The sequence below is a fragment of the Aplidium turbinatum genome, chromosome 2, assembly GCF_918807975.1.
Source record: "Aplidium turbinatum chromosome 2, kaAplTurb1.1, whole genome shotgun sequence".
NCBI lineage: Eukaryota > Metazoa > Chordata > Ascidiacea > Aplousobranchia > Polyclinidae > Aplidium > Aplidium turbinatum.
This window is the reverse complement of record NC_137473.1, coordinates 54,792,528-54,814,387: the sequence shown is the minus strand read 5'-3', so window position 1 is coordinate 54,814,387 and position 21,860 is coordinate 54,792,528. Positions and strand designations below refer to the sequence as shown.

The following is a 21,860-nucleotide window of genomic DNA, read 5'->3' as shown; positions in this document are numbered from 1 at the left end:
ATTCTTAGGCTTAAATGTAAATTCGTTTTGCGAAACTGCTTTATCGCAAAGGTTCACTCAGTTCATTTTGACGTGATTATCGTCACGACTAATTGTTTCTTAATTCTTTATTTCCTGTTTGATACGTAAATGGCAGTCACCACTCTCTTATAGTTCCAGCGATGCGAGCGAATTACCAGCGAGTGCCAATTATGCAAGACGCCAAGGCATACGAACTTACGCAGTTGGAGTTGGGAGCGCAATCGTTGGCCAGTTACGAGTGAGTAGTAATTGTTGTCGTGATAATGAGAACAATTAATATCAATTATTTTTTAAGACCACATTCACCTTTCAGGTATAAAGTTTACCGGGTTCCATGTCTTCTTATCTTTTCACCTTGTAGGCTATGCAATCACAAGCATTGACAAGGAGTCCATTAGGTAGCCTATTTATCGACTGGGACCAGGTACCACATATTCTTTGAATATAAAGCGTTTTTCTTAAAAGAATCTTGATTTGGGGCCCTAGGGTCTTATTGATACCGGGCCCATATTATCCTCTCAACGTTCCTGCATCCAACTGTTACCGAACATTTAAAATTTGCTGGTAGAATTGCGAAGCTTTGTCATTGGCTACTTTAACCACGTGACAGGGTGGTGTCAACGCCCACATGACATTTGAAGGGACTCCGGTTCGACTCTGCTCTGGAGTGCACGGCTCTGTCTTGGCAAAAAAAACTTAATGACTTACAAAAATGAAGGCAGCTGACTCAATGGCATTATGTAGTATGTTGTTGCTGACAGCGACAGTTTCTATAGTAGGCTATTGCATCTGTATACAATACAGTGATTAAATAACTTATCAATTTCAATGTTATCAACAAAGTTGATACCAAAATACATATTAGTTAATACAACTAAAAGAACAAACAATATTTTTGCAGGAACTTGTCTTCTTAAACAAATTCATAAGGCTCCCAAAAAATACTCTGATATAATTAAGTAGGCATAAATACCTCAAATCCCTAATATTTTCTGATATTGTTGCAGACAATCGCAACTGGGGACGATACTTCGGACGAGAGGGTGTATTATGTCGAGGATTTCAGCAACTTGGACGATATTGTGAACGAACTACAAACCGCCATCTTGTCGTTTGTCTTAGAAGGTTATTGCTCAGTGTTGTGACTTGTATAGTGGTATTGTAAACCTATAGTTGTATAAACCTGGCAGCTAAATAGGCCTACTGTCGCTCTCTACATATCACCTGCTCTGAGATTATGATAAAAGGTTAGATGCTGACCTAATGTTAGAAATGGTGTGACTGTGCCACTAACGTTTGTGGCATCAACAGCTGTGCCTTCAACGACTGTGCCATCCTTCAAACAAAATTGGCTGCTCTCGCAGCTTCTCGCTTTTGGCAGGGAATCATCGCCAACATGGGTACAAAAATAAAAGTAAACGCTAAAAAAATGGTAAAACGATAAACTTCTGTTCCAAAGGCTTGAAGCACGACGACGATTGTGGTGGGTTTGGGTTAGTTGGGTTTAGGTTTGGTTAAGATGGGGCTTGTTAGAACTTGGGTTTGTTGGATAAAGGCTTTGGTTTACCAAAAAAACAATCGTAACTCGAATAGATTAAGGTGGGAAAGATTACAGCCAGTAAGAGACACAACCTGAGATGATGTACCGTTGGGTTAATTGAAATCATGCTCATAAAAACTGATGAATAAATTAATTTTAGAGTTACAGTTAAACACAGGGGTCTATTTTAAAGGGAAGGAATGGTGGGCTATAATTTCCTTTAAGGTTTCGATAAATATAGAGAAATTTATTTTAAGTAGGCTATTGCTACATACTATGCAAAATCCATAGCACTTCGCCTCCTAATATGCATAGGCTATCACGTAACGATTGCAATTGTAAAATTTTCAGTGTACCATGTCCATGATAAAAATAGGCATACTACAGTACCGTGTGATCAAACACTCGCAGTAAGTTTTTGTACTTTGCATACTTGTTTTCTCGGTCCAACAAACCAGATGGTAGAAACTAGAATAGATTGTGATATTAACCAGTTTTCCACCCACAACGACACTTTCCTGTCGTTTAAAAACTATTTGCTTCGCTTGTTGCCAAGTCGTGCGTTGGAATTGCAATCAATCAAACACGTGTCGGATGTTGCCAAACTGACTTCAAACTGTAGTTTATAACTAGTATACCCATAGCTATGCTTGACATCATAAAATGATTATGGATTAAACTAAAAACAAAAAAACTGTAGCATTGTTCATTTTATAATAATAATTAATAAGATTTATATGGCACATCATGAATAGTGTGAACTACACTTCAATACGCTAAAGCCTACATGACGATAGGAAGAAAATGATACATACAATAGGCTACAGTTATAATGTCCAGTAAATAGTATGTTTTCAAGGGAGTGCTAAATTCATTAATTTGTTACTTTGGAATGTTTTCCTCTGAGGTTCAGAAAATCGTTTTGAAAAATTGTTCTATAATAATGGTTATCCAAAATTATACTTTGAAAAAATATTGAATCGCTTTATCTCCACGAATTCCGACCAACAAGAAAAGGCTGAAAATGAGTTAAATATGAAGCATTGTTTGTCCATTCCGTTTGTGGGAAAAGATTCTAAAACGTTTGCTCGCAAAATCGGACAGTTTATGAAAAGTAAATTTGATGTGGACGTTTTTCCTGTTTATAAAACATTCAAAATCAGTTCGTATTTTCAACTAAAGTCCCAGACGCCTTCGCCTCTCTGTTCAAATGTCGTATACAGTTTTACATGTCCGTGTGATTCGGCATTGACATACATCGGTATGTCCACCAGACATTTGACCACGAGAGTACGGGAGCATTTGAACTTTAGAGACTTAAAGAAAAGTGCCATCAAAGACCATATTATGGAGTGTTCCTTTTGCACAAATCGAAAATTCTCTGTTGACTCATTTAAAATTTTACGCAAAGGCAAATCCCAATTTGACACAAAAATTCAGGAAGCGCTATTAATCAAACGCTACAACCCAAATTTAAACAAACAATATATTGTGTTTTTATCCATTCTACTAAACATTTACTAAGTTAGATGGATCACGTTCCCTGTGGTGCTAATTCGTTTGTAGTCATGTAGTTGCCTTTTTCTAATGTAATTTTGTTTTCCGTCCGTCTGTTTGTTTTCCACACTATTGCTTTTAACCGCTGCGTATTTCTTGATGCTTACAATTAGTTAGCTAGTTACCTTCAAGAAGTTGAAATTTATTGCATTTTATTAATATTTTCAGATTCCTGATGAGGGCTTAGGTTAAGCCGAAAACGTTTGAATGTTAAACTATTTTGTAAATATGTAAAATATATACTGTTGTAATGCTCAACCCTGTGGTATTGTTGTGTCTTGCCTGTCTTTGGTATAAAAAAGCAAACTCTCTCCCGAAACTATATGATCTTAAGATGTTTTCTAACTATAACGGTTTTATGGTTTAAAGTCAAGATACGGCCAAATAGGCTACAGATAGTGTAGCCTACTTAAATACTTTTAATTATTTCCAGGTTCTACTAGCGTAACAAGCTCCAATTACGAGCATCAGTATGCACAGTATGGCTTCTCCATACAGAAAAGCAAAAAACTGGTGAGTTTTTGTTCTGACAAACATTATTTTCTCTTGCTTGCAAACTGCAATACATTTCTTGTAACTACATTTTTGGCACTAACTGTTAAACTATGGAGGGTTTTAGTGTTGATTGTGACGCTTTTAAGTTCATTTTTGTTTCATTGTTTCTCATCGCATGTCATTGTGTTTGTTTATTTCTCATTCATAATTGTGTCGTCGTTGTCGGGTGATAGGTGATCGTTCATCTGTCAAAAGCGAAAGAATGAAGAATCAAAGGTAAGTACTACAGCGACAAATAGGTAATTCGGTAAGTTACTGGAGTAAAATTTGATAACTTATAGGCTACAAAGCACAGGATGACTTTACGAAACTACAACGACAGTGGATATATTCAAGTTAGTTTTGACATTTTTGTTTGACAAAAGTTAGTTTGAAATTTTTATGAACAGAGAACAAAGCTTGGTTTAATTTTGACGCGAATTTCCCTTGTGCTAGTTGCTTTCCGTTTTGTTGCGACATTTACGCAATTTTGTCCAATAAAACATCTCAAAATGCACTTCTTAAAAGTAGCAGCAATGCATTTGCGCGCCATGGTCTTCCCACTATGACAAACACCTTAAGAAATCAGTTGTGTTCAAAAAAATATGCATAGACTAAAATTGGAAACGAACAAGCTCTCGTTCCAACAAAGTGTTTTTTATATTTGTGTTTCGTGTAGAATTGGGTTTTCTAGTAAAAAAATTAATTTCGTCTGAGTAGAATTCGTTTTCTACAAATCTTGTTCAATACCAGAACAGTCAAGGACATCTTTGACAATGATCGAACAACCCAGACAGCCATTTTATCTGTCCAGAGCTTTACAAGATCGGGTATGGTTCTGATCAGATCTTTACCGGATCTTGGCCAGATGAAGTGGCTGTCTGGGAAGAACGTTTTTCAATGATGTGTTTGTATTTATTTAGGTTTTTTAAAATAAATTGTAAGCTACTTCTACTATCTAGTCTTCTAAATTTGGCTGATACACCAGCACAGACAGGCCCGGATTTAGGGGGGGGGCAGAGGGGGCAGGTGCCCCGGGCCTCCCGAATTTTGAAGGGCCTCCCTACGTGGAAAAAATGTGTGTGTTTGTGTTGTTATTTTTCCTTTCAGTCTTTAAAGTTGCTGCAAAATGCTGTACAGTGCTGGATTAATGGTAGTGTAGACGTAGAGTTGGTTTTTCGCGCCGTAGGCGCGAAAAATTTTTTTGCACGGGGGCTCCCCGATCTCAAAGTGCCCCGGGCCCCCCATCAGCTAAATCCGGCCCTGAGCACAGATCGTCAAATTCTTTTGCGACGGAGTTGTATATTAAAAGATCCCACATAGTGCACTGACTAGCAGGCTGAGGGCACAGAAGAAAATGGTCCGCTGTTTGGTGCTTGGTGCCACAGATAAATGTAACTGAGCCCCTGTTGTAGCCCCACTTTACTATTGTTGATCTAGTACGGCCAACATAGGCTACAGTAGGTTTGCTTTGTAGAAGAATGTAAAAAAATGAAGGTTCATTTCACCTACAACTCTAGTTTCAGTTTCATTTCCAGTTTTCACAATGCAATCGTTGACGCTCAGTGACGTAAAACACGGATCTAGGACAATTGCCCCAGGAAAGTGTTGTCCGGATACGGTCAAACACTGCAGGATCCAGACTATTGAAGCTGTTCAATTCAGCTTATTTCTATGTCTGAAGATCAAAGCAAACAGTGATACCGGTCATAACATAGCAGCCGTCAGCTCGGAAGTGTTAAAGCGTACTAGGAACCAAGTGCAAGGGTTTGACGCGGCACAACATCGTGCCTAAACATGGTTTTAACGATTTTCATATTAGCCTTGAAATTTTGTTGTTACTTTTTCAACGTCATATTTTCATTAGTTCTCATTGTAGATACTGCAGATAAGCCAAGCTTGCTTGTGAAGAGAAGATTATGTTTTCTGTAATAAATTTGTGAATTCGCACTTTATTCTCTTTTTCTGAGTAGGCTATGAAGAGCTTTATTATTTCATAACGTGGTGTTCAGTGATATAGACCAAGTTATAGCCTACTGTTGTCAGCATATCAAAAACTTAGTTAAAATTAAGTTTTACAAATTTTAAATTTTACAAAACAGTGATTAAGAAACTCGGTATATTACTTAGCCTACAGTTTAAAAGTCATCACAAAATTAAACGGCTTGGAACATAAAGCTGTTTGTAATCCAATTCAGCAGCCCACTTAACCACCGATTCGTTATAATACTGAGGCCCAATACTGAAATTCCGAAGTAAAATTCAGAAGTTTAGGATTAAGCATGACCGATACTAACTTTCACTGGTAAGGATATTATGCTTAAAAAAGTTTCTTTGCAGAATTTTGCCCATTTTAGCAGCTTATATTTTTGTACTTTCCTGTATTTTTTCATCGTATATCGCGCATCAACAAACAAGAGGAAAATCGTCGCTATAGACAAAACCATCGGAATTCTCCATCATCACCCAGTAGCTCAGTTGGTCAGCGCGTGACTTATGGAATCAAGAAACTTCAAGATCAAGCGGCGCTGTTTCCAGGAGCGGCTGGTGGTGTTTATGAGCAGTGTGGCTGCAATAAACAGTCTAAGAAGTGAAGCCCGTCGCTGAGTTTGCCAAAAGCGAACGACTTCGCGTTGGGGGGGTCTGGAGCCTCCCCCCCAGAAAAAAATTAAAAAATTACATTTTAAATTTGGAGCATTCTGAGTATGTTTTTACCCAAAATTTTGAAAAAATGCATTCCAACTTTGTTAAAAATTTCATGTAGGCCTATTCCTAAGCTATAATTTGAACAAACTAAAAGCAGGCTATTGCTTTGGAGACAAACTTTACTAGTATTGAGTTTAGTCTTGACTAGCCTAGCCGTTGCATACAAGGTTCAAGTGATTTTGAGATGCCCTAGGCTGGACTAGCACTTCCTATGACCTGGTGAACACCCTAACTCTAAAGATAACACTTCTACATTCATGGCTCATCGCTACTCTGCCAAATAAAAAGTAACTTTAAAAAGTCTGTAAAGTTATTCGGTTAGGTGGGGCTTTTTTCTGTGCAGTCCCAACAGATTCAAAAATTGCTGTAAAATACCAAAAGAGGTGGTGCTTCAAGGATAATGTTTAGCTAATCAGAGCGCTTGAAATCCAGAATATGGAGTTGCATAACAGTTTGCCCAATATCGGTGTTGCCAAACGAAACTTTTAATATTTTAATTTTCGATCCGCAATTCTTAAATGAAAAAAAGTAACTGGGTCGGACAAACACAGAGGAAAACATGTTTTGGTGCTGGTTCGATTCTCGGGGTGTACGTTTAAGCAACGCATTTTAAAGGATTGCTCTCCATTCAGCGGCACCTAATGGATAGAATAGTTTTCCGGCAACAACACTTCAACAATCGGAAACTTCACTCTGTCAATCTCGGTGACTGGGCCGGCGCCAGTGATTCAAAGCCTCTACAAGTATGCGAAACTGCCAGGATTAAGCCTTGCAAGAAGCTTTTCCGGTGCGAGGATAAAGATTCAATCAACCACCGGTGATAAGCTTTACATGTGAGCGTTTCGGCCTCACCTGTTTTTTCAGGGATTCCCTGCTACTATTTACACATTGGACTTTTCAGCTATTGGAGCTTGCGATTGACGTAACTAGGTCTTCAAGGGTGGTAAAAGATTGACGTCTTCAAGGGTGGTAAAAGGCAAAGCCCCTCGACCCTTGGAGTGTCGAAGAAAAGGTTCATACGAAGGAAAAGTCACTGCCCATACATAGGCCACGATTTAACTAATTTTAGTTCATGTTGTTTAAAAAAGGGAAATTGAGTGTCTAATCCAACATTGCTGATTCAGTTAATCACGTGATCATCCAAAATTGAAAAAAACATGCAAATGTTCTTAGTTTTCTCAAAGTTTCTAGCTCGTTTAATCGCGCAGCATTGACCTAACGGCGGCATGGGACAAATCAACCGCGGGTTTAAAAGACAGCCGAAGGCAGGAATTTAATCATGCGCACATCAAAGCTGCAAAAAAAGTCAGTAAAAACAATGTATGAAGTAAAAAATGTTCACTCAATAAACTAGGTCAATTAGAGTAGGCCTACCTAAGTGAACATACTGTATGTCTGTAATAAATAGTTGACATAAGCAATGCCTTGGATCGTGGTAGCCTACTTAAAGTAAACCATAGGTCGCAAAGGAATTAAAATTGGGCCAGTAAGCCTTTAATTATAATGGTACTGCAGAATAACAAAAAACTAGGCTAGATTACAAGTAGGCTGTGAAAGTAATTGCACGAAAAATAAGTCAATTTTAGCCCATGGCAAAAAGTTGGGACGAGATCATGGAGATGCAAAACTACATCCGCTTTTGGCTTATCCGCAACACTAAAGGTTACATTTTTTTCTAATTTACACAATATTGTAACTACTTCTTTTGTTGAAAACAATCTTGTACACTGTAGAGTAGGGGAGAGTGACCAACAGTGCCCCGATTTTTGGAAAATTGAGGTTTAGACATCAAAAAAAAAATTTTTTTCAAATTTTTTTTTTCTATTATGAAAATTCCTCCTTTTCTTTAGTATTTCCACATAAAAAAAAGTTTAAAAGTTTTACATAACTTTCATAATCAGGCGTTAAAAATCACCTGTCAAAGTGGGGCACTGTTGGATATGGTATCTAACAGTGCCCCGGGTAGGATCCAACAGTGCCCCTATCAAAGTAATTGATGTGTTTAGTTGCAATGTTGAGCCACTCTTTTTGCAATGATTACCCTAGGTATAAAACTTGTGTTAGTACCGGTAGTATATCACATGATGGATGACACTGAGCTGGTCAGGTCAAGACAAAACCTTTAAAAAGTGGTAGGCTACATAGGCTACACAATTATCACAGACACAAAATATACCAGCAACAATATCATAACATGTGGGACATGCTATCTATCCATCGTGGTGACTGTGCTTAAACGAAAGATAGCGAATGGGTTTCAAGGAACCAAACTAACACACTGAGCTGTAGCTTATAGAACAGCTCAAGTTGATTTAATCAGAGCTGTAATTACCTTTTTAAAAGCTTTGGTGTTATGACCTAACTACCAATTGCAATGACAAGGAAGGTGTTTATTCAACAGTCAATCAGTGAAAGAACATGCAATGCAAGAAATTAAAGACATCATTGATTTAGCCAACATGGAAGGTAGGCTATAATTAACACAAGATACAGACACAACACACTTTGGTAGGCCCATATTGACATGTGGTTCACAAGAAATGGCTTGATTTATGGAGAAAAATAATCAAATCTGACAGACAAAATTACTAAACAATAAGCCTACATATAGTTCAGGCACTGGAAGCTTCTTCCACAGCCGAAATTTAGAAACATACCAAAAACTCCCCAACACCTATAATATTGCAATGACACAAAAATGACAAGATTCACTTGTTTCCAGGACAGGCACTCGAAGATTCCTCACAGTCAAAACACAGGGGTGTTTCATCGCTGTTTAAGCAGATTTCATGCGACCAATTGGTGCAATAATGTTTGCTTGAAGATCTTTCATTGGAGCATGCATTGCAACCAAAACAACAGCATTGCACCCAGTCTTCTGGATCTTCTGCACTGTATTGTTCTTGGCAAACAGTGCAAAAATAAATTTTATCAGAGGTCGAGGAAGCACCTTCATTATCGATAGAAGCCACTTTAAGAGCACGTCTAACAGGTTTGGGTTTTGTGATGGTTTTCTGTTTCTTCTTCAGCTTATTGGCTTCCTTCTTTTTATTCTTGGCTGGAGGATTTTTCTTTTCACTACACTGTTAAAAAATTTTACTGTCCTTTGGACAGGCAGCAAAATAACTTCCTAAGTAGTAATTTTATTTACTGTAATGGAAGTATTTTTACTTCCGTTGACGGTCATATTTTTAATGTTTCTGATCAGTAAAATTACTGCTCTGGATAGTCATATTTTTAATGTTTCTGATCAGTAAAATTACTGCTCTGGATAGTCATATTTTTAATGTTTCTGATCAGTAAAATTACTGGTCTGGATAGTCATTTTATAAATGTTTCTGATCAGTAGAATTACTGCTCTGGATAGTCATTTTTTAAATGTTTTTGATCAGTAAAATTACTGCTCTGGACAGGCAGCAAAATGACTTCCCCAATAGTTTTTGTGACAAACATCATTATGAGAGTAAAATGACTTTCTCTACAAGTAAATATTACACACGTGCATTTGCAGATATAAATTTATTGTGTACAGCAGACCTCACTGGCGACAATGTTTCACAATATATTTCTCAAGATGTTACAAGTATAGCTATTTGTTTGATGTTTCACGAACACGTGGATTCGCTTTTTTAACTGCAGAGTTCAGCCGAGGCTATATTTCGGCGAAGCATGAAGCAGCAGCGACTGAACAGTGAATTTCTTGACTTGCTTCAATCTTCATAACAAACATCCCTGCCGAAGCATGACCTCGTTGCACAGTCGGAGTACTTTAGGGTGCACATCCCACTTTTTCTTTTTCTTGTCATGACGGATGACCCCAATGCGAGCAAAGTATCTGAGGAAACAACACAAGTTATATCAGTGGATCTTTTCAAATTTGACCGTGATATTTAGCAATGTTTGTAACTATACCAAATAACCATCGTGTGGTGAAACCTTCAAATTGATCAGAATGCGTTGTGACTTCCACAAACCTTAGAATAATCGTCATCCTCTGGAGTTGTGGCTTGGAACTTGCGTACATAACTAGTATTAACAGTTTAACACCTCTAATAATCAGTCTGGATGGCCGAGTGGTCTAAGACGCAATCCCTCCGGTAATGGGTGCAGTTCTTACTAGCTGCAGTACAGAGACACTGTCAAGAACTTCGTGGATTTGAATCCCACTCCAGACCAGCATGTCACTGGTATGAATGACTTTGTGAAGGAGGGAGTTCCATTATTGTTATTCCTTAGCTCATACATAAACAATTAAACACATTACAGGTTTACATACCTCTGTATAAACTCCAGACTTGCAGCTGCACTATCTGGATATGACATTGCAAAGACGTAATATGAGCAGAAGAAGTAAGCCAGCGCTACAAAAAAACGACTTGGTTTGCATTGCAAGGTTGCCTTCGATGAATACGAGAAACTTCACTGCACTGGCAAGAGTGGGCCCTGCAGATGCAATGAGGCACAAATAAAACTACGACAACTGAAATTAGTGCATATTTACATTTACCAACTTCATATTTAGGTGAGCAATTCAAAAGTTCACTTGTACATCAGTCAAAATTGTACAAACGCTCATTCACAACTTACCAAAACACACAATTATAGGATGCTGGTAAACGAGTTTCTTCAAACCGGGAGATAGCTGAATCCTACAAATTGAATTCAACATTTTTAAGATATTGAAAATAATACAACAAACATTGTCAAACACTCATATAGCCGCACTCTTATCGCTAAGAAGGCAATGAAATAGAATTTATTAGCAGTAGTAGCATGGTGTTCATATCACACAAGTTATATACAAGCTATATATAAATTTGCAAAGTATGTGTCGGATGTTCTTCCGGGAATGGAAAGGTTGGGTATTAAAAAATCTGTGTTGGCAAGTAAATAATAATAAATGTACGTTACCTCAAAGCAATGATAAATTGCTGAGCAATCTTCTTTAAAATATGTTGTAATCAGTTCCACTAATCCCACTGAGATGGGCAAGTTGTCTCCCAGCCGCCAGTTGTCTCCCGGCACATCATAAATGCACAAGGATAATATCCAAGTATCAAGTTATTCAATGAAATGAAATACAACACATGCTCAGAAAAGCATAAAAAAACCTAAATTGGTTTAAAACATGTATTATAAGACATTGTCACAAATAATACCGGTAATAAGTACCGGTCCTCTTCCTGTAGCCTAATGGGAATTTTTCCTTCTCGATCTTTGGCCAGGGCTGAGGGTCTATCGTTTACCACCCTGGACCTGCTGCTCAAATTATTCACGCTGGTCACACACGAAAGATCAGCCTACCACAAGTTTTATCACCACAGCTGGATAAACCATTCAATCATTTAGTTCTCACTTTTTAACAGTCCTGGGCATTGACTAGGCCTATAAACTGCAACTGACGGCAAAGGTTTCACTCTGAGGTAAAATGGAGTTGCATCTCAAATGTCGTTACTCCCTGGCTACTCATGGGCAAGGCGTAGCACCAGACAAGGCAGATATACTCTCTAGCTAGGGTCACAGCTTGTTTTTTAAAATCTGTGTGGGCTACCTAATATTTTCTCATTTTGAAGACAGTCGCAGCAGCGATGCCTAGTAATCTTTTGGCAGTGGCTATTTGACCGGCGCCGGTCTTTGAATCTGAAACACTATTTGACTGGTCATGACGTCACTATACAGGCACCTTTTTCTTTTTCTCTTACAAAGCAAAAGACGAGAAGCGCGTATATAAGTTCTAAATTCGACAATTTTATTCAACTCGATCCGTGGCACGTGCGATACTTCGCCGACTCCTATTCTAGAGGGAATGAGTTTGATACTACCTGAAAGCGTTCTTTTTTTTTAACTAGATTTTGACCCGAAGTGCATTTTTGTAGTCAATTTTTAATTTGAGTTGCATTACATTTACATACCATTACCATTTTTTTAAAAGAAGCATTGTATATAACTAACTTGTTGAGAGCAAAAATGTAATGATCAATCAATCATTTTATTTTTTGTCGTTAACGCGTCCGGGACGAAAAAGATACTAGCTACAAAAATCGATATAGACCTACCACCACGTTAATGAACGGGAAAAGGTGGCAAAACCTTGAAAGGTTTAAAACGTGCCTGAATGAAAAATTATGTAGTAGGGTAGGCTATATATCAGTAGTTAGCACGGCCACAAACGGAAAATTACGCAGAGAAATTCTCAAATTTCAGCAAATTAAAAAAACTCTAACTTTATTACTCACATTTGAAAAGACATAAGAAATTGGGCTGTAGGCAACTCAAATTAAAAATTGACTACAAAAATGCACTTCAGGTCAAAATTTAGTTAAAGAAAAAAACGCTTCCGGGTAGTATCAAACTCATTCCCTCTAGAATAGGAGTCGGCAAAGTATCGCACGCGCCACAAATCGAGTTGAATAAAATTGTCGAATTTAGAACTTATATATATAGCCTACGCGCTTCTCGTCTTTTGCTTTGAAAGAGAAAAAGGTGCCTGTATAGTGATGTCATGACCGGTCAAATAGTGTTTCAGATTCAAAAACCGGCGCCGGTCAAATAGCCACTGCCTAATCTTTTTATAGTACGATTCCAAAATCCAACACTGGATCTTTCAATCCAGAGTCCGAATGCTAGAAGCTACTATAACAGAGCTCGACTACTTTAACGTTGTGTGTTCAGTAGGCTACAATACTGGTGTACCGGGAAGATGTGTTAGGTAGTTCTTCACATTGACTCAGGGGTGCAGTGGTTAGAAAATTGTAGGGAGGGGGCAGGGCCTCACTGCATTGACTGACAGACCAACCTGCCTGATCTAAGTCATTGTTGTTCAGTGCATATTGCATAACTATGTAATTTCGTAGCAGTTTAATGCAGTTAACTAACTTAAAAGCATCGAAATAAATTAATTTCAATGGTACGCTATTGTTCTCATTTGTCCATGGTAAACATAAAAAAATCAGCGAAGATACCATTTGTAGGATTAAACTTGTTACCTGTCCAGTGATACAGGTTTAACAATGCTACTTTTGCTATTGACACGCTTCCTCTGTCTATCTGAAACCTATGACTGCAACAAAGCTAGCTGTAACTAAGTTACTGCACTATTCCTGCAACCATGCTTGCAGCCTTGCACATGCTCAGTTGTCAGACTCAGTGTTGCCAGATGCTTAGCACCAAAAAGTAAACAAAATTTCACCAGATTGCATACAACTTCACCAGATATAAAAAACACCCTAAATAAAACAATTTCACCTAAAAATACAAATAGATTTTAAGACATAAGACACTGCCGTCACGCATGCGCAAACCTCTTGCAAAACGTTTTCTATACGAGCGGGGATTTTTCGCTTAAAAGTTTAAAAAAATTGAAAAAAACTTTCTTGAAAAAAGTTGATTGGGGGAAAATTTCACTAGATTTCACCAAAAAGTTTTCTGGTCCCAAAGTCAAAAAATTTGGCATCAAAGACCTCTAAAATTGAATTTCACCAGAATTTTTTTTAATTTGGTATCTCATTTTCCCCATCTGGCAACGCCAATCAGGCTCTGCAAATTCTGAGCGGGAAGGCGGGAAATTGAGCAAGGACCAGGATAACATTCGCCAGCCCATTGGCTGACGACTGATAAGTGATAATAATTCTCGGGTTTTAGTCATAGAGTCGAACCGTTTGACTATAAAACTCGGGTTCGGTTCGATTCTCTGGTACTTTCAGGGCATTTTTAAACCCTTTCAATCATGAATTTTTTTTTTTCACTTTTTTTATTTTTTTTTTGTGTAATTCTGGGTAAATTGAGTACACTAAACATGATTAACCACATTTTGTATTCCAAAAATTTTTACTTTGGCAGAAATCATATATGATACAATATGACTACATGGGTGCAAAATGACAAAATTGTGTCTTACAACAAAACACAGGATATGTAAGAAATGATAACATTTTAGCTTACATTTATAGCTTAGAAAGCTTACATTGCATTTACTACCAAACTGCAAGACATTATAACTTGTTTTTTTTGCATTTTGCAACCCCCCTGCAGGCAGCTCTCCCCCAAAATTTTACCAAGCATTGGCTAAAAAGCCTTTGGCTTACCCAAAAAAAGAAGCAAATAGCAGAAAATGATCCTAACAAACATGTTACATACACACATTAGATATACAATGAATGGAAGTGATGAAAACAGTTTCTATTTTAGCTCAAACATGCATTTTATGCAAAATTTTGATGTGCAACAAGTATCTTTCATTTTATTTTCCACAACCATTGAGTCATTCTGTATCATATTTGATACACATGTCAAAAAGTACCAATAATTTATGAGAATCTAGTCCAATACCTGCTAAATAACATGGTACGAAGTCTCTAATGTCCCCCCACTACAAATCGAAACATTTCAAGCTGTACAGATGGAAATACAGGGCTAAGTTGACATGCACATAGCCTAAGTCAACAACCTTGTACTTTGACCACCAGTAATTCTTGCCAAGCAGGAAATCACTCGTCACACTTGATTGAATTTTATTCCCACACTCATTCAGGCATGATACCAAGTTAGTTGACAAATAAAAAATAATAAGGGGCTGCAGAACAAGACTTTGAAAGATGTATCATATATGATACAAGATGAATGAAAGGGGGAACCAATATTACAAACAATTAAAACATTTTTGTCCGAGGCCGTGAGTTCGGATCTCTAGCAAACTTCCCTTCCAGTCATGATTGTTTCAAATTTCAATTAACCCATGAACTCTATATTGCCGGCCAAGGTATATCAGATATCAAAACAGAAAGGCATGACACAACGTAGCAGCCCACTGTTTCGAGAATGTGCTGGTGTGACCGTAAATATGTTGACTGAAAAAAAGGTTGACGTTTCGTAGAAGTGCTAAATATATTGCTGCACAGGAGTATAGTAGCCTAATCGGACTAAAGTAACGGTGCTAATAAAATGTTGCTGCCCATGTAGCCTACCGTACCTATAGTACAATTACTGCCAATGCAAGTTAAACAAAAACTATAAAAAGTCAGTGAAATTTTACTATTTTTGTCAGTAAAATTGCAAAACACTTTCACAGACCAGTAAATTTACTTCCAAAAAATAAGTGAAATCATCTACTACGAAAAGAAGTAAAATTTAAAACTGCTCAATCAGTGATTCTACTATATTTGGATTAAAAAAACGTCTTTGTCTAGTATATATACCACAAAATGGCCAGTAATTTCAAGTACTGTAACAAGATAGTAATATTCTACTGCTCTTTTGACAGTAAAATTACGAAAATTTTTAACAGTGTAAGCTGCGCAGTGATTCTGTTCTTGACGGGAGTATTGGTGAGAATTAATGATCTTCCCTTTTCTCTTCGCTTTCTTTTGGGTTTTTCAGTAGTTGTGAGACTGGCTTGTGCTTTTGGGTACGGCCGTACTACTTCCGGAGTGAAGTCAGTTTGAACTGGTGACGTAACGGGCAGTTCAAGAGTTGCTATTGTACCTTCAGAGATTCTGCCTTCAACCTCTTGCTCATCAACACTGGATGAAGCTGGGGCTTGTACCTCAGAGTCGAATTCTGGAGCTGGCTGATTCGTAACTTCAGATGGAGCAAAATCATCGTCGCTAAAGATGTTATCGGCAAATGGAAAACATCCAGTTTTTCTGAAGCTGGAGGTGATATTTTGCTGGTTAAATGCTTTGACATAGGCTCTTGCAAACAACTCGCCAACTTCATAGATAGTTACGCGTTTGGACGGGTTGTTTAGCATCCAATTGCTGCACTCTTGGTGATAGTAAGTTTTCAGTGGGCCATACACACAAACATCAAGCGGCTGCAACTTGTGTGAGCAATGCGGAGGAAACGTCAAAAGCACAACATGGTTTTCTTTTGCGTAGTCCAATGACTGCACACCAATGTGTGATACATGGTTGTCCATGAGAAGAAGGACTGGAGCTTCCTCAGTGGGGTGGGAAAATTTCACAAAATGTTGTAGCCATTGCGAAAAAATTTCGGTGTTTGACCACCCTGATATGTTAGCAAAACCAATTGTTCCTGCTGGTGCTCCGTTGATCATGTGGTCTTTAAAATGGACACGGGGAAACACCATCGCTGGAGGAATGGCATTTCCCAGTGCATTAATACAGCAAATTGCTGTAGTGGTAATCCCCTTTTTTGCAGAGGTTACCTGCCCTACTTGGCGAGATCCAGTTTCTGCAATTACCCTGCCTGCATTCTGGACTGTGCTTAGCCCAGTTTCATCCACATTGTAAATGCGATCTGGACTAAAGTTGTTTTTTTCGCACACTCTTCTTAGATTGTCAAAAAATTCGCTAACGACAATGCGGTTAAAACCAGTTTCTCGAGACAAGCTGGTCAGTTCAGGTTTTCTTAAAGATAGTTCAGGATGTCTTTTCATAAAAGAATTCAGCCATTTTTTTCCAGCCATTTTCTCTCTCGTCCAGCTTGGCGGAATTGCCTTGTTATATTTAACAGCAAGCTCATATGCAAAAAGTCTTGCATTTTTGAAAGTAAAGCCATAATGCAGCTTGGCAGTCCTTATGAAATAGCAACTCACAGCTTTTTGCTCTGTGGCTGAAAATATTGCATTTACCCCATAGTTTGGTTCAAAGTCGGACAGCTGCATATCGTCCAGTCCACCACTCTGGCATTTCTTCATGTATCGTGCCAGTGAACGCCTATTAACGCCAAAGCTTTTAACAGCTTTTCGCTGACTCATAGTACCATTCAGCACACACTTGCAAGCTTCCTTCATGACCTTAGGAGGACAATTTCCAATCTTACGTCTTGCCATTTCTTGATAAGAGGACACAAATAGCTTTTTAATTCAGAAAATACCTAACAATCTGCCATTTAGAACATAAAATGTTGATAATCATTTTGGCACTGTACATTGATTAATAAAATCTCATGGCTTCCAACAGTGCTCCACCGGGGCACTGTAGGAGACCTCAGGGTGGGGCACTGTTGGAACCACGGGCCTACAAGATAAAATGGCGTCAGTTTTTTTTACCCAGGCCTACGATCTGAAACGTTATTACTGAAACCTAGTCTAGTGACTGACCAAACATAAAAAACTTGTGAAGCATCTCTGAAGCCACCGTAAAAACTGTAACAAAAAAAGTAATACAGTTCTGAAAATTTACTTTTTACCACCTAAAACAAACTTTCACTTCTGCCTACTCCTAGCAATGACTTATTTCTGCCTAACTTAGTTTCAGCAGCTTCTACGGACCACGTGGCCATGGTAATGCACGCTTGAGTGAATAATTTGTCACGGATTGTGAAAAACGATGGGAGGGGCACTGTAGGCACCCGGGGCACTGTTGGGCACTCTCCCCTACCTAACATAAAGAAATTGACCCTTCTAATGTGGCTGGAAAAAACGGAGCTTCGCGTCTCGTAATGGTAAAAGTAATCTCATACTTGATTCAAGTGCAGGTATAGAAGATAAGGTTCTCATTATACTAAGCCTTCGGTACTATGGAGAGTGGGGTGGCCAGTTCCTTTCTCTCGGTCGCCTTTCCTTCAGCAATTATGCCCACCCAATTTAATACACCCTTGGTAGAGGTGTAGGCCTATAATCCAATTACAGTAGGGGAGATGTGGGACCAATGAAACAAAATGGGTATTTTTTCCGTTGTCGCGCGTGATTTTCGCAGTACAGGGCTACTTAAGCGTTTGAGGGAAGCACATCTTCTTACTGTATTTATGCATAGCTAAGGCTTTGGATTGGACCACAGATTAAAAAATTATTTCACTTTTTAAAAGTTCACTTTTTTGTATCATTGGTCCCACCTGGGTGGGACCTTTGCAACACACCAATGGGACCAATGAGACAGGTTTACTACTTACACGAAAACTGTACTTTTTCTGAAGAAAGATTGCATTTCGTGTAAAAGCAAAGAACAAGAAGTTTCTAGAACGAACATGGACAGATGGAAGAAAGAACAAGCTGATTCAATACAAAATTGTTTAAACAGTAACAGTTGGCTGGGGAGGGGTCGTCACAGACAGCAATGTGATATTGTGACAAGTTTATTGCAAATTTCAAAACACCAGACAAGCGTTTCGTTTTGGCAACCGAGGTTGGGTCTGGCAGAAGACATACAATATCACAATGAGACACATAAGCCACATTTTCATTTCCTGGGAACACAAAACAGTCCTTCATTTTGTCCGATGTTTTCTCAATTTAGTTTTAAAATCTCCATTTCATAGTCATTATCTTGATCAGGTCCATGTGCAAGCTGGCCGATAAAATGTTTAAATTTAACATCTGCATTTGCATGAACTTTGGCCACTACATAGGTTCCAGAAGAAAGACAATCAGGAATTATGTTTTGCAATGCATTTTCTTCACATGAAACATCACTGGTATCGGTGCAAACACTCTCAACGTCAGTTTCTAGATGAACTTCCACAACACTGCTTGTGTTAGATTCTGAAGATTTTCACAACTGATTTACGTTTTCGTGATTTTCTCTTTCTTCCCTTTGCAACTGCTTTTGGATATGGCCGTATTGAAGATAACAAAATCGAATCATTTTTTTGTAAGGAAGCTGAGGTACAAGGCTCAGTTTCTCCTGTTTGGTGATGCTCATCAGAAGTTACAGAATTCTCACATTGTAGGCTACGTTTCCAGAAATACCTAGATTGATTTGGAGAAATTCATAAATTTAATGAAGTGTGACAACACTTCAGAAAATGGCTCATTTTTCATCCATCCTTCAAGAATCTGCCAAGAGTGGTATGATCAAATTTATGTTTTTTGGCAGCTTTTCTCACAGATAAGTTATATTAAACAATGTCATGCAAAGCATTATTTGAAGCTTCATTTGAAAAATTCCTTTTTAAGCCTTCGGATGGCTTCAACATAGGCATTTTCTGCAAAAAATACTTTCAAATTCAGACAGGGACCTTTGAGACATGGTCTCAATTAACAGTGTCTCAAAGCTCCCCCATCTCAAAAACTTTGAATTAAACGATGGTTTCACAAAACTCGACTTATTATTTCTCATAAAGCCTACCAATCTTGTAAAATACCTTCCTACCTAGTACATGAAAAACTTAGCATTTGCTATAATAAACACTTGAACATAATATTGAAAGTTTTCCAGAAGTACTACATTTTACTTTTGCCTGCCAAAAACATACTTTTGTGTCTCATTTCTGCATTTGCAACAACCTAACTTTCAAACCTCGTGGCAAAGAAGGTTTATGTAATCTCGTTCCAATAATTACCAAAAAAAAAGTTAATTTTTAGTAGGGATCAAAAACGAGCTGTGTTGTATTGGTCCCCTTGTATCATTGGTCCCACATCTCCCCTACTAATAATACATCCTAGATAACCAAAACAATAGAACACAGTATACTGTAGATTAAATATGTTTGAGCCCATGTGCCAAAATATAGCTCATAACTTTCTCAATGTCATCAATCGTCATAAGTGCGTCGTGATTTCAGCATTTTTTTAAGTGCATCGCTACCATAAACTTATAAAACATTTGTTTCCGTCAGGAAAAGCCGTATACTAAAATTTTAGATCATTTTTAAGAGTCTGTAACCGCTTTGAGGTCATCAAAAAGTGTTCGCCAAGACAAAGAGTTTGGGAATTACTGCTCTGTAATATTCACACCGGAGCCTTTAGTGTACCTTTAAAGTTGATGTATTTGAAGACAGAAATGATTCTATCGTTTTCTTTTTGACCACTTTATGGGACGTATCCACGTTTTTTCTGATATCTTCTGAGGTCTCTTCCATCCGAACAATCGCTGCACATAATTTTGACAACGTAATTAGGTTATATTCCAACCTCTTTGAAATAGGTTGTCTATTATACGCTTGTCTACTTCTACCGGGTGCATGTTTCTCTTGTTAGCAGCGATAGCGCATAATAGAGATTGTTTACCTAGTCCTAAGCAATTGGCAACATCGCAACACGACTTACAATAACTCGTGCACAATATATCATCGTTAGAAGATACGTGATTAGGCCGAAACAAAAAATATAGGTACATTGGTTTAATATATAGTTTAACTGAATTCGTGCTATGTCTTGTATCTTTCTAACTTAGACAGAGTTAGTAAATAGCCCAGGTCTTGGTATTCTATCCCACGATAAGTGAAACAATTTGTAACTAGAGGCCCCTTTTCGGGACGTGAAAGATTTGAACGAGTTGTAAAGATGCAAACTAGTTTTTAAGTTTAGGTTATTGTCGCTCATCGTAAGGTGCGCATTGTCAACTTAGCACGCCTATACAGTCGTTGGATCATATAGGCTGGTAATCATCAGCAGAGTTCGTTATTGAGTGAGCAAATCGTCGCTGTATGAATAGCACGTTCCTTCGTTTTCTTTCTACAATGGTAAGAATTTAATTGAACATACAATCACAGCGGCCGAGAGCTTTATGACACAAAAAAATTGTACCAAAAAATAAAGCTACCTGGCCAACATACGACAACAGGATCGATGAGAGGAAAATTTTGGCCAGCAGCAAATAAGAATCCTCGAGCCTCCCAAAAAAATCAAACTTGTGGTTGGGGAAACAGCAAGTCCGCTAAGAAGATGATTTGGGCCGGTAGCTTACCAATGAAAATTTTGCCTCCTGTCAAAACAACAAGAAAAACGCACTAAATTTAATAAAATAACTAGGTTTTTTTTCAGTTCCCGGCCCCTAACATCATCCCAGGTCCAAAGAGCACCCCCCTGTCAACGCCACCAAATATAATACAAATTAAGAAAAATACTAAAATACATCATCAGTTATAGAGCAACAAGAAGTAAATAATACCATCATTATTGTCTGTACCAAAGTGCTGCATACTGATTATTAGGTTATCTGAATCAGATGCTAACGTCAAGATTATAATGGGTAAAGTGTCCTATACTTTTGCTTCATTCATCTTGACCCATAGCACATGTTTTTGTATGTTTTCTTCCAACACTATAAAAATGGTGTTTCTATGACGTTTGATTAATATTCATAATTCAATAGCCAATATTAAAATGCCAAAATAGCGTCTCAAAACTTTCGAGTAGCAATAACGTTCAGTAACAAAGTGTTTTGGCTCAGAATATATCTGGTTTAAACGTTGCCCGTCTTGGGATTGGCCTGAACTGAATGAGTTTGTGCCTGCTCAACCTAGAGACTGAGAAAAACTCCTCACAGCTGCTGACGTAGTAGGCACAATTAATGTAAATTCTAAAATTCAAAACAGCTTTCTTAAAATTTGCTACTTGAAAAAGAAACACAAGACAACATTTACGCAATTTTAACGCAAAAATTAAAAAAATCCCCGTTTTCAAACCAAACGTGTGTTCACTGCACAAGAATATCAACAATGCAGTCTGTGATGCGATGACGTCACAAATTTGTCTGTTCACCAACAAAAAGAAAATCTGGCAACTGCTGTGCAAGTGGAGCATTAAATTGCTAAACCCAATTGAGGTCAATAAGAAAAATTAGAAGATAGTTTCAGAAGGTTGTGCGCACCACACAAT

General features: G+C 37.9%; 2 long non-coding RNA genes across 2 annotated transcripts; both read right to left on the bottom strand.

The window, feature by feature from the left end:
- Nucleotides 1–9,894: 9,894 nt before the first annotated feature.
- On the bottom strand, nucleotides 9,895–10,693 carry LOC145786003 (uncharacterized). The gene is made up of 2 exons (XR_014291240.1): nucleotides 10,635–10,693; nucleotides 9,895–10,193 (listed from the first exon to the last, which is right to left on the bottom strand). It is a non-coding gene; the product is annotated as an uncharacterized LOC145786003 (long non-coding RNA).
- Nucleotides 10,694–10,719: 26 nt separating this feature from the next.
- On the bottom strand, nucleotides 10,720–13,194 carry LOC145764437 (uncharacterized). Its single transcript, XR_014288480.1, has 4 exons — nucleotides 13,155–13,194; nucleotides 11,270–11,373; nucleotides 10,946–11,007; nucleotides 10,720–10,801 (listed from the first exon to the last, which is right to left on the bottom strand). It is a non-coding gene; the product is annotated as an uncharacterized LOC145764437 (long non-coding RNA).
- Between the last annotated feature and the right edge of the window lie 8,666 nt (nucleotides 13,195–21,860).